This window comes from Plodia interpunctella, chromosome 16 (genome assembly GCF_027563975.2).
Source record: "Plodia interpunctella isolate USDA-ARS_2022_Savannah chromosome 16, ilPloInte3.2, whole genome shotgun sequence".
NCBI classification, from domain to species: domain Eukaryota; kingdom Metazoa; phylum Arthropoda; class Insecta; order Lepidoptera; family Pyralidae; genus Plodia; species Plodia interpunctella.
Genome location: NC_071309.1, coordinates 8,824,681 through 8,838,472, shown reverse-complemented (window position 1 = coordinate 8,838,472; position 13,792 = coordinate 8,824,681). Strand labels below are relative to the sequence as shown.

The window sequence follows — 13,792 nt, the reverse complement described above, 5'->3', positions numbered from 1 at the left end:
GAAACCTACACACTGTTGGACAGTTGTCCACCAGTGTGCAGGTTTCCTCACGATGTTTTCCTTCACCGGAAGCAAGTGGTGGTCTATGAAAACTACTATATATGAGTCATATTGGTATACAAACTCATATGGCACGAGAAGGACACGAATCTGAGACCTTTCAATCCACAGGCGGGCGTCTTAACCATTACGCCACCACCGCTTCGAGATACAATAACACATATAATAAAATAACTCAAGCCAAGATTAATATTTCATCAGGCAATGAGTAGGGTTCGAAACTAGGACCTTTTGGCTCACAGGCGAGCGTCGTTGACCACCGCGCTACCAGTAAATGGATTCATGTCAGATGCCTTTAGGGCGCCAACGGCGCCCACACACTTTCCGGCTAGCCGCACTGCGGCTATCATCCGATTCGAAAATTGTATGTCAACCATATGATTTATTCGCACTGCAATCGACCACCACATATATAAGAACATTACATTGCTTATATCTGTGGTTTACACATATTTTTGGAGCCGGACGAATAACCGCAGTGCTAACCGGACAGTGCGTTAGGGCCTTTAGGCGACTTGAAAAAAATCTGACATCATTGTTAGCTATAACACACTCGATATAAATGAATCAATAGATTTAATAATATGTATGGTAGATCACTAATTTTCCAATAGGCAATAGTTTTTGGCACTAGTCCGTTTGACATCCCATATGTGACGACGTTGTAAAATTAATGAAACTTTTTCACACACGAAATTAACTTATTACTCACGACCAACGTATCGTACTACCCGGTAGGAAGCACAGTAACACAAATTACTCGATTCCAAAAGCGTATAGCTATTTTGGGCTTCTTCACTCGGGTTATGAAGTGAGATGTAACGTAGAACATATGTTGATGCTGTATTAAGATTAAATTCGTTTCAATGTACTTTGAAAGTAGCGATTTCGATTGGCCGAGACTACGTACAACCTTAATAGGGTAGAATCATATGAGCAGAAATGTAAGATCAACAGTAAAACCAACAGTAAGACCAACAGTAAGACCAACAGTAAAACCAACAGTAAGACCAACAGTAGGACCAACAGTAGGACCAACAGTAAAACCAACAGTAAGACCAACAGTAGGACCAACAGTAGGACCAACAGTAGGACCAACAGTAGGACCAACAGTAGGACCAACAGTAGGACCAACAGTAGGACCAACGGTAGGACCAACAGTAGGACCAACAGTAGGACCAACAGTAGGACCAACAGTAGGACCAACAGTAGGACCAACAGTCAGAAAGTCAGAGTCAGAAAGTCGCGTTAATGGTGAAATGTCGTTGAAAAACCACGCAACTGGGAAAACATATTTTCAATTTAGCGAGAAATAGGCATTAGTAATGTTTTTCATTTATGTACCTAGGTAACGTTAATTACTTCCGAAATATCCAACAAATCAAATATCAAAGAAACGTAGAAGAGATCAGAAATTGCTCAGTGAAACAAAATACGAAAAGAGAAAAGACACACCGGTTAGTTAGATAATTAACCGGTAGAAGAAAAAAGGGTGAAGAAAAAAGGTACTTCACTCCATACTTCTACTCTTTTTACCGAATGATCAGACCAGTTTTCTCCAGCGTATTGGCCGGATCCATCGAGGATGGATATCATAAAAGCCAATAATCTATTACATAAATCATCATGTTCATGGCACCATTGGATACCCGCCAGACTGCAAGATGTATATTTTTTTACTTTTTTGCGAATAAAAGTCTGGCTGGCAGGCATTCAGCCATCTTGTAAAAGTCGTTGACTATAGCAACATAATTATTATTGTGTAATTGCTGATAAAACCTAAAATACTCAGAGATCGTTGCACGATCAAGGTCTTATGAAATCTCGTCTCATCGAAGAAATTAGTGATGATTTTTTTTTGCATTTTCATTTGCACCTTAAAATAATTTAATAATACTTATACATATCTAATCTAATCTATCATATATATCTAATCTAAGTATACATATTCTATTAGTTATATTATATATTATTTCTCATTAGTATACATATCATATCTAATCTAAGGGCCATCCTAAGCAAGGTGCCCATCACATAGACAACATTCCCGCCCTGAATTGCAATGGAAAGTCGAATTTTCCTCTCGTTTAAATTTGTACTCATGCAAAATTGGGTATATATTGTCGTAGTTTTATGAGTTTAACTAATCCTTTGATTATGCACATACCTAATCACCGTAATCTTTACTAGAAAATCTTTGTTATAAAATGCAAGACTTGGTTATTTCGGTCAGGTCAGTCCGGGTCGTTTAATAATCTTCAGTATTTCATCAAATATGGCGCGAAAACGCGACAGATAGACCATCTTTCGCATTTATAATTTCAGCTTCTGTACGACGATTTTTAATTTATTCTATGGAAAGGATTAACGCCAAGAAAATTATATTTCTTATGACTGTAATACTGTCACATAGAAACGGAAGCCAGAAGATAGTTAAAATAGAAAGATTACGTGAAAATTCCCATTTCCCACTAATATTAAAAAGACGAAAGTTTGTGAGAATGTTACTTCGTCACGTTCAAATGGTTTGAGTAATTTTTATGAAATTTGGTATTGAGGTAAGTGATATCTTGGAATAATACAAAAGGTATTTTGTCGCGCATGTACATGGTTCCCGTAGGAGGCGGTCAAAAAGTGTGATAGTTCATGGCGCTTTATAAAGTAGATTGTACTACTATGCATAATACGTTAAAATGATTACAACGAATGATATATCGCGGGTAACGTCGCGGTGTGCAGCTAGTGGAAAAATAAAATGGGAACGAATCATTAATAACACAAGCAGAAGCCAAAACAGACGAGATCCTAAGAGGGTGCAACAATAAAGTAGTTATTTCTGTGTTTGCGTGGGAGTGGATTAGATCAATGTTGAAAAATAGCCATCGGCAGCTGTTGTGAGCATCACTCATGCGCGATATCGATTAATGTCAGAACATGACGTTAGCTGCGAGGATTAGACAGACAGGTAATCAGTTACATATAGATGTCTCTCTCCCCCTCTTATTTGAACGTTTTCCCGGGCGTCGGAGTCCAGAGGCCGCTTTCCTACCTTTCCACTCCGCACGGTCGTCACCATGCCTAGTTGGCAGACCATACAGTTACTTCTAGGAGTGAACACTGCTATAGGTCTTGGATTTTTATTCTTCGACAATTTTCTACATTGCCAAAAATATTGTTGGCATATTCATATGTTTTGTATACTAGTGGACATTATTGTACTTAGGTAGTAGTCTTTTTAAATTTTAGTCGCCTAACTCCCACCTACATCGAAATACATTGCTTCGAACCGTTTCTTTGCAGGATTATTTTTGGGCTTTTAGCTTTCATGATGTCCCAAGTGCCCAATCATACTCGTGCTAACTTGATGGTATTCTTTCTGATGAAGAAAATAGTAACTACATACTAATGTATCTAGTTTTGATAATTCGTGAAAGAAGCAACTTATATATCACATACATAAATAGATAAAATCATTGATTTATTATTCCCATACATTTCAATGTTGAGATGAGAAAATAATTGAACGCTGCTACGACTGATGATTATTATATTAATATAATTGGATCTACTTACACTATGGTTCAATTATGCAGCTTGTTCTAAACTTGATACTATATAAATCATAACTCTTCTTCCTGCTTCATCTCCTCGACCGATATGACGACCTCGATGGCGCAGTGTTAAGGTTCTTGCCACTGAACCGAGAGGTCCTGGGTTCGATCCCCGGTCGGGTCATGATGGAAAATGATCTTTTTCTGATTGGCCCGAGTCTTGGATGTTTATCTATATATGTATTTGTTATAAAATATAGTATCGTTGAGTTAGTATCCCATTACACAAGTCTCGAACTTACTTTGTGGCTAGCTCAATCTGTATGATTTGTCCTGATATATTTATTTATTTATTATTTATTTATTTATTCATCTGTATTAACGTAATTATATCTTCATTCTACGCAGGCATTTCATTTATCAATTCCTACAACACTTTCAGAGGTAACATTTAATACATCTTTCCAACTACTTATCTACTTGACCTAGATCCCGATTAATCACTTAATCTTCAGTAAAGGTTACAGAGAATATACAAAACCCAGCTATTACGTCACAATTCATAAACGCCTGATAGAAAATTAACTCCGCTCCGATATCATCTGTCCCATCATTTTCTCTGTTTATAAAATTAGCCTTGACGTGTGCACGATGGTTGCACTATGATATTTTGAAAGATATAACTGTTAGATAAATTATATTGGAGTTCTGCCAATATTGGAGGACGGAAAGAGACTTTTAATTTTACGCGAAGACATATTATCATGGGAACCTTGCCCTTATTTTGGGTAATTTAGAAGATGTCTTCATTTCTTTAGTAAATAATGAGTAATTAAACTAGACGTATGTATTACAGCGAAACTGTGGTAGTCTATCGAATCTTGTAGTATAACCAAAGGCTCTCCCCACTTGTAACTCCGAAAGTCAAATGTCCAAGGAATTTCGCACCAAGTTAATTATCAACTGCTTCTACATATAATTCATTTTCATCAATCATTAATTAAGAACTGAGAAATTAATTAGCTTTAAGTCAAAAGCCTTTGTTAAAGACATACACCAAGGTAGACAAATAAACGCTTGTAAATAAAGTTAAAGCAGTGACGATAACTTCGAAACCAAATTTACGTCTCATTTTATTATCATCGACGGCTGAAGGTTTGAAGTTCAAGAGGGCTGGCTTGGCCCAAAGCCAGGTACAGGTTAACACCGAAGTCAATGGAAACAAGTGTCAGATGAAAAACCTTGAGCCATGATGTCGGCCATCGGAGCGGACACAAATTGCTTCCTGTGACTGTGACTAGGGTTATGCTCGTGTTCAAATCCCAACGGATGATGTATCAGCTGAACTGTAATATGAACTTTTTATCATTTACTTCTCCTAAACTATCGCTGTGTATTGCTTTATTGACAACAATACAATACAAAAATTCTTTATTGCACAAATTTATTACTTAGCAACAACAATACAACCGAAAGCTTTTTGTGTATCATTTAATTGCTTTATGTGTGTATTTTTTTCAATATCCTCTTTATTTACTAAGTCTTTCCTGTTCCCTGCGATCTGCCATCTCATACTGAGTATTTATATTATTCTCTTAGTCACGTCTCTTAATCCAAGTCTTCAAATCAATTTCTCTAATCATTTTTCGGGTTTCTGCAATAGATTGCGCTTAAAATAAGGCTGGGTTTCTGCAAGCGCAATCTATCGCTTAAAATAAGGCTTGTAATTTATCAACAACTGCTTACTTGTACACGTTAAATTTGACCACACGTCATAACATTCCAGTAATCGCTTAAAAATCAAAAAGTGATATTGTAAAAGCGATATTTTTCATCTTCTTTTATATTTCCGAGTGGTTTGGGGCTGGAGGTTTGTGTTAAATTTAGACCTGCATCGGTCTCCAGTGATACAAGCTCCGGATTTAGCCCTGGAACGCGCGACCGATGATGAATGCCACCAATAAATACTTCCAGAAATTTCTGTTTTGGAATCTTTCACTTTTAAAGACGAGGAAAGAGTGAAAGACTATATAGACATTATATAAAAAAAAATGTTATGTTATGGTTATAAAAATATTCAACAAGATTCCAAAATTCATACGTGAATTATTACGTCATTGCGCCATTAAATCATTTTAAAAGACAATTAAATAAATGGCTTCTTGATAAATGTTTTTACACAATCAAAGATTTTTTGGATTGCAATGACATTGATTAACATACATGTAGATTGTAAGTGACATTTTATCTTAATTTAATCTGATGTCATTTTATAATTTTTTAATTATATTATTATTAACATTTGCACGCTGTTGACAACGGCTAAATACGCTTGTTCTAAATCATTATGTGGATATTGTATTACCTACCCTATTTAAGCAAATAAAATGATTTGATTTAATTTGGTTTCACTACCTAATATCACATGACAACTGTATGAAATATCTATAGGAAAAGTGGAAGCTAGAAAAGGGAAAGCAAAACCTGTACCCTATTGGACTGAGACAAAAGGTAAACAAACCTTGAACAAAAAATCATTATTTCTCGTTATTCCTTTGTTAATTTTGTTCTTACTTTCTGTTAATGTTACATCATATATATATATATATATAGGTGGTTTGAATTAAAATATCGAAACTATGGAAGACAAGACGAGGACGATAAGAGAAGGAGGAAAAACAAAAGGACAGGAAACAGATTGGAAAACGCTATGCCAATAAGAATGCAGTTGTTAAATTGATTGGTTTTACTTATCACGAGCAGAAGAATGATGTAGTTAAAGCGTTCATTATGGAAGATTATCAAGTAAACACTGTATAGCGAATACGTCCGAATAAAAAAATATTTCAAAGGTATATTATACCAGTATACCTGCAATTTTCCATATTGTGAACTCATACAGTTCTTGGTAAGCCAATTTGTAAGATGATTCAGTGAACTTGAAGGCAATTAAAACCTCGCGAGTGTTAACCATGAAACGCCACAACGGAATTTTGCATATGCAATCTGTTTTATCACTACATGATTGTATAAAACTAAGTCGCTTCCCGGTGTCTGTATGTCCCTATGTATGTTTAGATCTTTGAAACTACCCAACGGATTTTGATGCGGGACTTTTTGAATTTGATTGGAGAGGAACTAAATGTACTAATGTATTATGGTTTTACTCGAGTCAACTGCATATAGAATTACGAGTACTTATGAAAGAAATCGGAAAAGTATGTCTATGTGTTTTTAAATTGTATGAGATGAAAAAATTCTGAACTGGATTCTGGATAGATGTTGGTAAAAGCACTTTCCCGGATAGGCAAAGAGTGTGAGTTCGATTCCCGTTCAAATCCAGAATTTATTAAATCACATTCTATACTAATTATTATAAAGAGGTAAGCGTTTGTGACTTTGTGTGTTTGAGGCGGGTAATCTCCGAAACTACTGAACCGATTTCAAAAATTCTTTCACCATTAGAAAGGTACATTATCCAAGATTGCTATAGGCTATATTTTATCTCAAAATTCCAACGTGAGCAAAGCCCCGGGCAACATCTAGTCCATTGTAAATTTAGTTTAAAAGCATGGATGATTTATATCTTCCAGAATATTTTAAATATGATAGAAATATATAACATTTGACGTTGCATTTTCGTTGAATCTACATTGAATGATGAAATTTGAATTTATAATATGTAAGTATAACAAATAAAACAAAAGGTAATATTTGCTGTTTACTGTACTAAGAAAATCGTAAAACTCCATTTTCCGCGAAATTTTACCGTTCAAATGCAGAAAATCATGTCACCGGGTTATTATTAAAGGTTATGAATTTTCATGAATTGTCGCATGTCACAATATTTTTGGGTACACCAATAGTTATGGAAAAAGTCACGCAACGCTATTCTTCAAACATTGTCGTTTGGGCAACTCTTTCTATAGGTAATATAGCGTTTGATAGATGTCACGAACTAATACTTATATCGATTACGACTGGCTTTTCCGCGAGTTGGTACGCGCGATAAGATAATCTTTTTCCGGCAACGTTTTCCTTTGTTTATACTATCAAGCTGGCAAACAGGCGTGCAACCCACCTGATGGTAAGTTGGTCACCGCAACCTGTGAACACCACGGGTCACACAAACGGGACGAACGAAATAAACGTGGGCGAAGCTGCGGACTAAAGTTAGTAAGGTATAAAACAATAGCTTTTTTTTTAATATTAATCACAATCTATATTTTGAAGTGCACTTTTTGTTATAGGTAAAAAATGTTACACACGTGAACCTGATCGAAAATTCGCAAGACTTGGGGCAAAAATACATTTTTTATATGTATGTATGTATGTTTGTTTGTAACGCGGTAACTTTTGATCCGTTGGTCCGATTTTGATGAAATTTAAAAGTAGAATATGTCAATATAATTTTTAAGTTCGCGGTGCATCAAAATCGGTTAATTCGTTTTTTACTTCGTTAAAAATTTATACCTCACGGCACTCCCGGAGTGCAACGCGTTTTTTTTAAATTTCAATGTTGATCGACAAATACCTTTGGAATTATGGCCATACACAAATCCAGGTCAAACCAACCGCTGCAGGTGGTTGAAATTGGATCTAGCACCTTGAGATCTACTGAACATTCTGAGATCTAGCACAGCGGCTCTCAAAGTGTGCTCTCCGCAAAGCATCTGTGGCTTTACGAAAACCTTTGTCATCTTCGTCTATTCCCGTTAAAAATGAATGTAAAATTTTTCAAGATACGGCTGCGATTTTACAACCGCCTGCCTGGTCTCAACCCTCCTTGGGAATTATTATTGCCTAGCTGCCAAGGCTTTATGTCCCTTAGTCGCTTCGTACGACATTCTCGAAGATATGGAGTGGTCCTATCCTAGGGCGGAACCACACGCCTTGGGGCTCTACGAAAATATTTACATTTACAGCATTACAACATGTACTTATTGTTTGTTTGTACCTCGAAAGGTCCCATCGGAAGACCAGCGTTGCGTACTTCTCACGAGAATTTTAATTCATTTTCTAAGATAATTTTTCAAAACTTCGAACACATTTGCTCCCGTGGGAAGTTTGAGATAAAATATACCTAACCTACCTCGAATTTTTGAAATCGGTTCGGTAGTTTCGGAGATTACCCGCCTCAAACATACAAACTCACAAACGCTTATCTCTTTATAATAATAGTACAGATTGATCTTACTTGTGATTCTTTTTAGATGACATTTTTATTATAAAATATTTGATAGCAATTTCTAACGGAGAAAGAATTTTTTAAGTGAAGAAGAAAAGATTTTATAGTGATTTTATTGACTTTGCAAAGTCATTTAAATCATAGAATAAGAATTTCAATTAGAATTCATATTGTATAGTTGAATACAAAATGAATTCTAATTGAAATTCTTAGTTTTTCAAAAGGGTTCCTTAAATTTGAGGACCGCTGATCTAAATAACGTTAATAGAAATAAATATAACAAAATGTGTGAATTTCCGAAAGTGACTTTTATAAACATCTTGGAAAAATTTATTTTTTTGTATTTATCCAAGCATTGACGTACCTATGCGTTTGCAAGATATCAATTTTAATGGGTAAATAAATACTTAACTAAATAAAAACAATAAAAAATATTCCGGCGGTTTAGCGAGAACAAAAAGAAACAGTTTTAGTTGTTTCAAATTTAGATCAATTTCTTTTTTTTTTTAAATAAAATTCCGCTCCGTGAAATATTCGAAAATTAAAAATCAAATAGCATATTTTTTTTTTAAAAAGAAAATAAAGTGCCTTTCTGATTTAAGACGGAATCGGATATCACGATTATCGGATATTACGATTTTTTTTATAAGTCTATTTCTTAATTTTCTAAATTTTCTTTTTAAAGCATACGAGTGACGACGTTTCAATTAATTACGACTATTATTTACGCACGATTTATGTTTTAAAATAATAAAGTAACTTATCTTTTCATGATATAAATATAAAAACTTTACCCATTTAAAAATTATATACGTTTATAAGCTTTACCCCTTTTAAAATATTACTTTCAACAAATACATTGTGCGATTATGAATCACTACTAGCATTCAACAAGAAAGAAAAACAATCATAAACAATGATTATTATTGTATCCCAACGGATAGTCTTTGGTATACACTCACGGAAAATATTTTGAAATTAGAACATGGATAGAATTGAAATACCTCGATATATTAAATTTTCTGTGGCTGGGGCGCGATGAAAAGACGAAGCTTGGAAAACAAATGGAGAACGACTACCTAGATCTCGCGAGAAGACTGTAAAATCAATACGGACAGCCTCTGTCTGGCATAATTTGCCGGCATATGACTAACCTATATAGTCCACAGACGCAATGCGGGTTACTAGGTATTCTATTATATCCTTATAAACCATACTCAATCAATAAAAATCATACTCATTTAAAAGCATCTTATTTATAGCTGTTTAATTACAGCCAGTATTTTCAAGATTTTCAGCATTCAAAGCGGTAATCTTAAGCGGAAAATTTAAGGTTAGGAAAACTTTCAGCGCAGCGCTATGTCGGCGAAAATTAAAAAGTCGACTGCGCGTACAGGAATGACGAGTGAAATTATTCTGGAACGGCGGACATGTTGAAACTCAATACTCCTGCTCCAGCACGTGTTTATCAGCCGATCCTGATCCAAAGTTAGCAATCCAGATTTAAAAAAAAAAAAGAAAAAAAGATTAATATTTATTTACCAGTAAAATACGGGTCGGTGAAAAAACGAACACTACACACTGTCACTTTAGCACGTTCATTCACTTATTACGAGCGCGTTCCAGATTAGGAATTTTGAATTTCGAATGCCGTACGGTGCCCTTACCAAGTGAACGTTGACGTATCGTCCCGCGCTTACGTTTGGTTTTGGGAATGTCGGAGCCGCGGCCAGCGTTGGACTGAGGCGGCGGGCGCGTTCGGCGGCGTTCGGTTCACTTCGGACACCTTTAAATATAGAATTTGGCTCTCTCCCCGGTTTTATATAGCTGTGAGTACATCGCGTATAAAACATCGAGATGTGGTCGTCGGGTGTATATATATAGGAATTACGATTTTTTATTGAGTCGATTGTAAGTTTTTGCATTCCGTCCATAGCGACGCCTGAATTTGTGAGCCCAGACATGTATTGGGTCTCCCCCGCGTTCTTTATTTAAGGAATTACAAATTCTGTCGATGCCATTATAAAAGTTTAAAAAACAGATTACCTATAGGTTGGTATCTTCTCTACTCGCTCTACCTACTTAATGTAATGCAATCCCAGCGTAGATCATGGGCCTAAACTTACGGGACGTAACAAGCCTTTTACTGGCGATTACGCCCTGCACACTAGCGCCACTTAAAATTAATTCTTTCATTTCTTAACGAAAATTAAAAATAATATTTTACCAGGATATGGCACACTTTGTGGCACTACTAATGATTTTAGTTGAAAATTTTGTAGTTTTTCATAATGTATGTCACAATTGACTAAATCGAAAACGATGGCCACAAAATTCCTTTTATAGTCTACTGTGACTACGACTACCTCAACATACGGCTCCCTCAGCTGTTGAGCGTCGAAGCCCTGTGATCGTATAGACTGTAGTACAGTGTATGCTGGCTACACACTATCGCCGAACTTGGTCATACGCCGACACAGATGAATGAACGTTGCGTTGTATAAAGACCTTTTATATACCACAACTAGATATTGCCCGGGGCTTCGCTCCCGTGGGAATTTTGAGATAAAATATTGCCTATAGCAATTTTGGATAACATTTCTAAAAGTGCAATAATTTTTGCATTTTGGCATTTAAATTTTATTTGTAAAACATGTACGTGATTTGTGATCTTCAAGTGTCTGAATTATACTTCTATTTCGACGAATAAGAATTGTAATTATGAAGTCATGGGAATCGAGTGTGTCATGCTCACTCAAATGGTCAATCTGGTGGTGGCGTCGTGGGCCGGGTCGTGAGGTTCCCTCTATTATGGTTGAGTTACGCGATGGCTGTCCCATGCGTCAACTCGTGAACGGGTGCTGCCAGAGGGAACTGGTCATCTCGTTTCTCATATATTTTCATGTAAGTTAATTGTGTTTCACATCGATATATATATATATATATATATATATATATATATATATATATATATATATATATATATATCAATATATATATATATTATAATCAGCACTCGGATCACAATCATAACCTGTTTTGATACCTTACCATGATCTGTTATATCTTTCCTATAAAATTCGCCCTCCAAAATTTAAGTCCAAAATTCTTCTGCAGCGTAATTTTGGTGCCATAAACCTTGAGTCCTTGCGCGAGGATGCCGCTGAATGTAACTGGGCATCTGTTTTCGACTCTGCTTCAATTGACGATCAAATTGCGACTTTTAACGCTCTGTTGTTAGCATTGTACGACAAACATGCCCCAATTCGTCCAGTTAAAGTCAAGCATTTACCTGCACCCTGGCTGACTGATGAAATAAAAGCTTGCATTGCTAAAAAGCATAGTGCAAAGTCAAAATTTAAAGCTGATCCTGATAGATATCGTTCTAAATACGTCGAGGCTCGCAATGTCTGCAACAGGATGTGCAGGGAAGCCCAACGCCGTCACATTCATAAATCCGTAGAAAACGGTGACCCAGGCAAAGTCTGGAAATTTCTAAAGTCTCTGGGAGTAGGAAAGAAAAACCACAACATCTCAAATAACCTTGACATAAACGGCCTTAACAGGCACTTTTCCTCTTCTAGTAATTTCGGTGGCAATGATAAAGTTTCCATATTAAACCACCTCGAGTCACTTTCACCTCCCGACTTTTCTTCCTTTTCTTTTACTCCAGTGGCTGAATGTGATGTTCAAGAGTGTGTTTCTGCAGTGACTTCTAATGCAGTAGGTTCCGACGATATTAGTCGCAAAATGATACTTCCGATTCTTGATATTATCCTGCCTGTTATTACACAAATCTTTAACAACTCCCTCTCCTCTGGTTGCTTTCCTTCAACGTGGAAAACTGCCTTCATTACTCCACTTCCTAAAAAACCTAATCCTTCCTCATTTTCCGACTTCCGTCCTATTTCTATTCTTCCTTTCCTATCTAAAATTCTGGAACGTTTAGTTCAGTTACAATTAAACTCTTTCCTTCATAAAAATAGCCTACTTAATGTGTATCAGTCGGGGTTTCGTGCTGGACACAGCACAACCTCGGCCCTTCTAACAATAACTGACGACCTTCGTCTCGCCATGGACAATTCGCAGTTGACTATCCTTACTTTATTAGATTTCACGAATGCATTTAATACTGTCGATCATGACGTTCTGCTAAGTCTGATGCGCACTCTGAACATATCTCCATCAGCTATTAACTGGTTCGGTTCATACCTGGGCGGCCGTCAACAATGCGTACGCATTGAGGACAAAAAGTCTTCGTGGTGCCGGATTTCGGCCGGGGTACCTCAAGGTGGCGTGCTTTCTCCGTTGTTATTTGCTCTTTTTATTAATAATATCACTGATAATCTTCAGTCTTCCTACCACCTGTATGCTGACGACTTGCAAATTTATTATCACTCGTCGTTAGCTGACTTACCTTCTTCAATTGCCATTGTGAACGACGATTTGGAGCGATTATCTAGCTGGAGTAAATCTTTTGGTGTTTTGGTAAATCCTTCAAAAACTAAAGCTATAATTATCGGTAGTCCTTATTTTACTTCACGCGTAGACTGGAATTCTTTGCCATCCCTAAGTTTTAACAATGAAACCATTTCCTTTTGCGAGTCCGTTAGAAATTTGGGTTTGGTGTTTGATACAACTTTATCTTGGTCAGTCCACATGAAAGAAATTAGTCGGAAGACATTTGTTACACTTGGTTCGCTCAGACGGCTTCGTAATTTCTTGCCCGTTAACACCAAAATTGCGCTTGCACAATCTCTTCTTCTCCCTATCCTTGATTACGCTGATTGCTGCTTTCTTGACCTTACAGAAGAACAGCTGAACAAACTCGAACGCCTGCAGAATCTCGCTATTCGTTTCATTTATGGACTTCGTAAATATGACCACGTTTCCACGTTCCGTTCCCAGTTAAACTGGCTTCCCATTAGACTTCGTCGTAATTTGCATATTGTATCCATGCTTTTTTCAATTTTATTCAATCCCTATTTCCCAC

General features: G+C 36.4%; 1 protein-coding gene across 2 annotated transcripts in view; it reads right to left on the bottom strand.

Annotated features, from left to right (window-relative positions):
• The window catches only part of Msp300 (Muscle-specific protein 300 kDa), a 168,795-nt gene extending 158,226 nt beyond the window's left edge, over positions 1–10,569 (bottom strand). The window contains exon 1 of one of the 2 annotated variants that reach the window (XM_053757134.1): positions 10,467–10,569. The gene's annotated coding sequence lies outside the window, so the exon portion shown is untranslated. Of the gene's footprint in view, positions 1–10,341 lie in introns of both variants that reach the window. The other variant, XM_053757133.1, reaches the window with a different exon arrangement.
• Between the last annotated feature and the right edge of the window lie 3,223 nt (positions 10,570–13,792).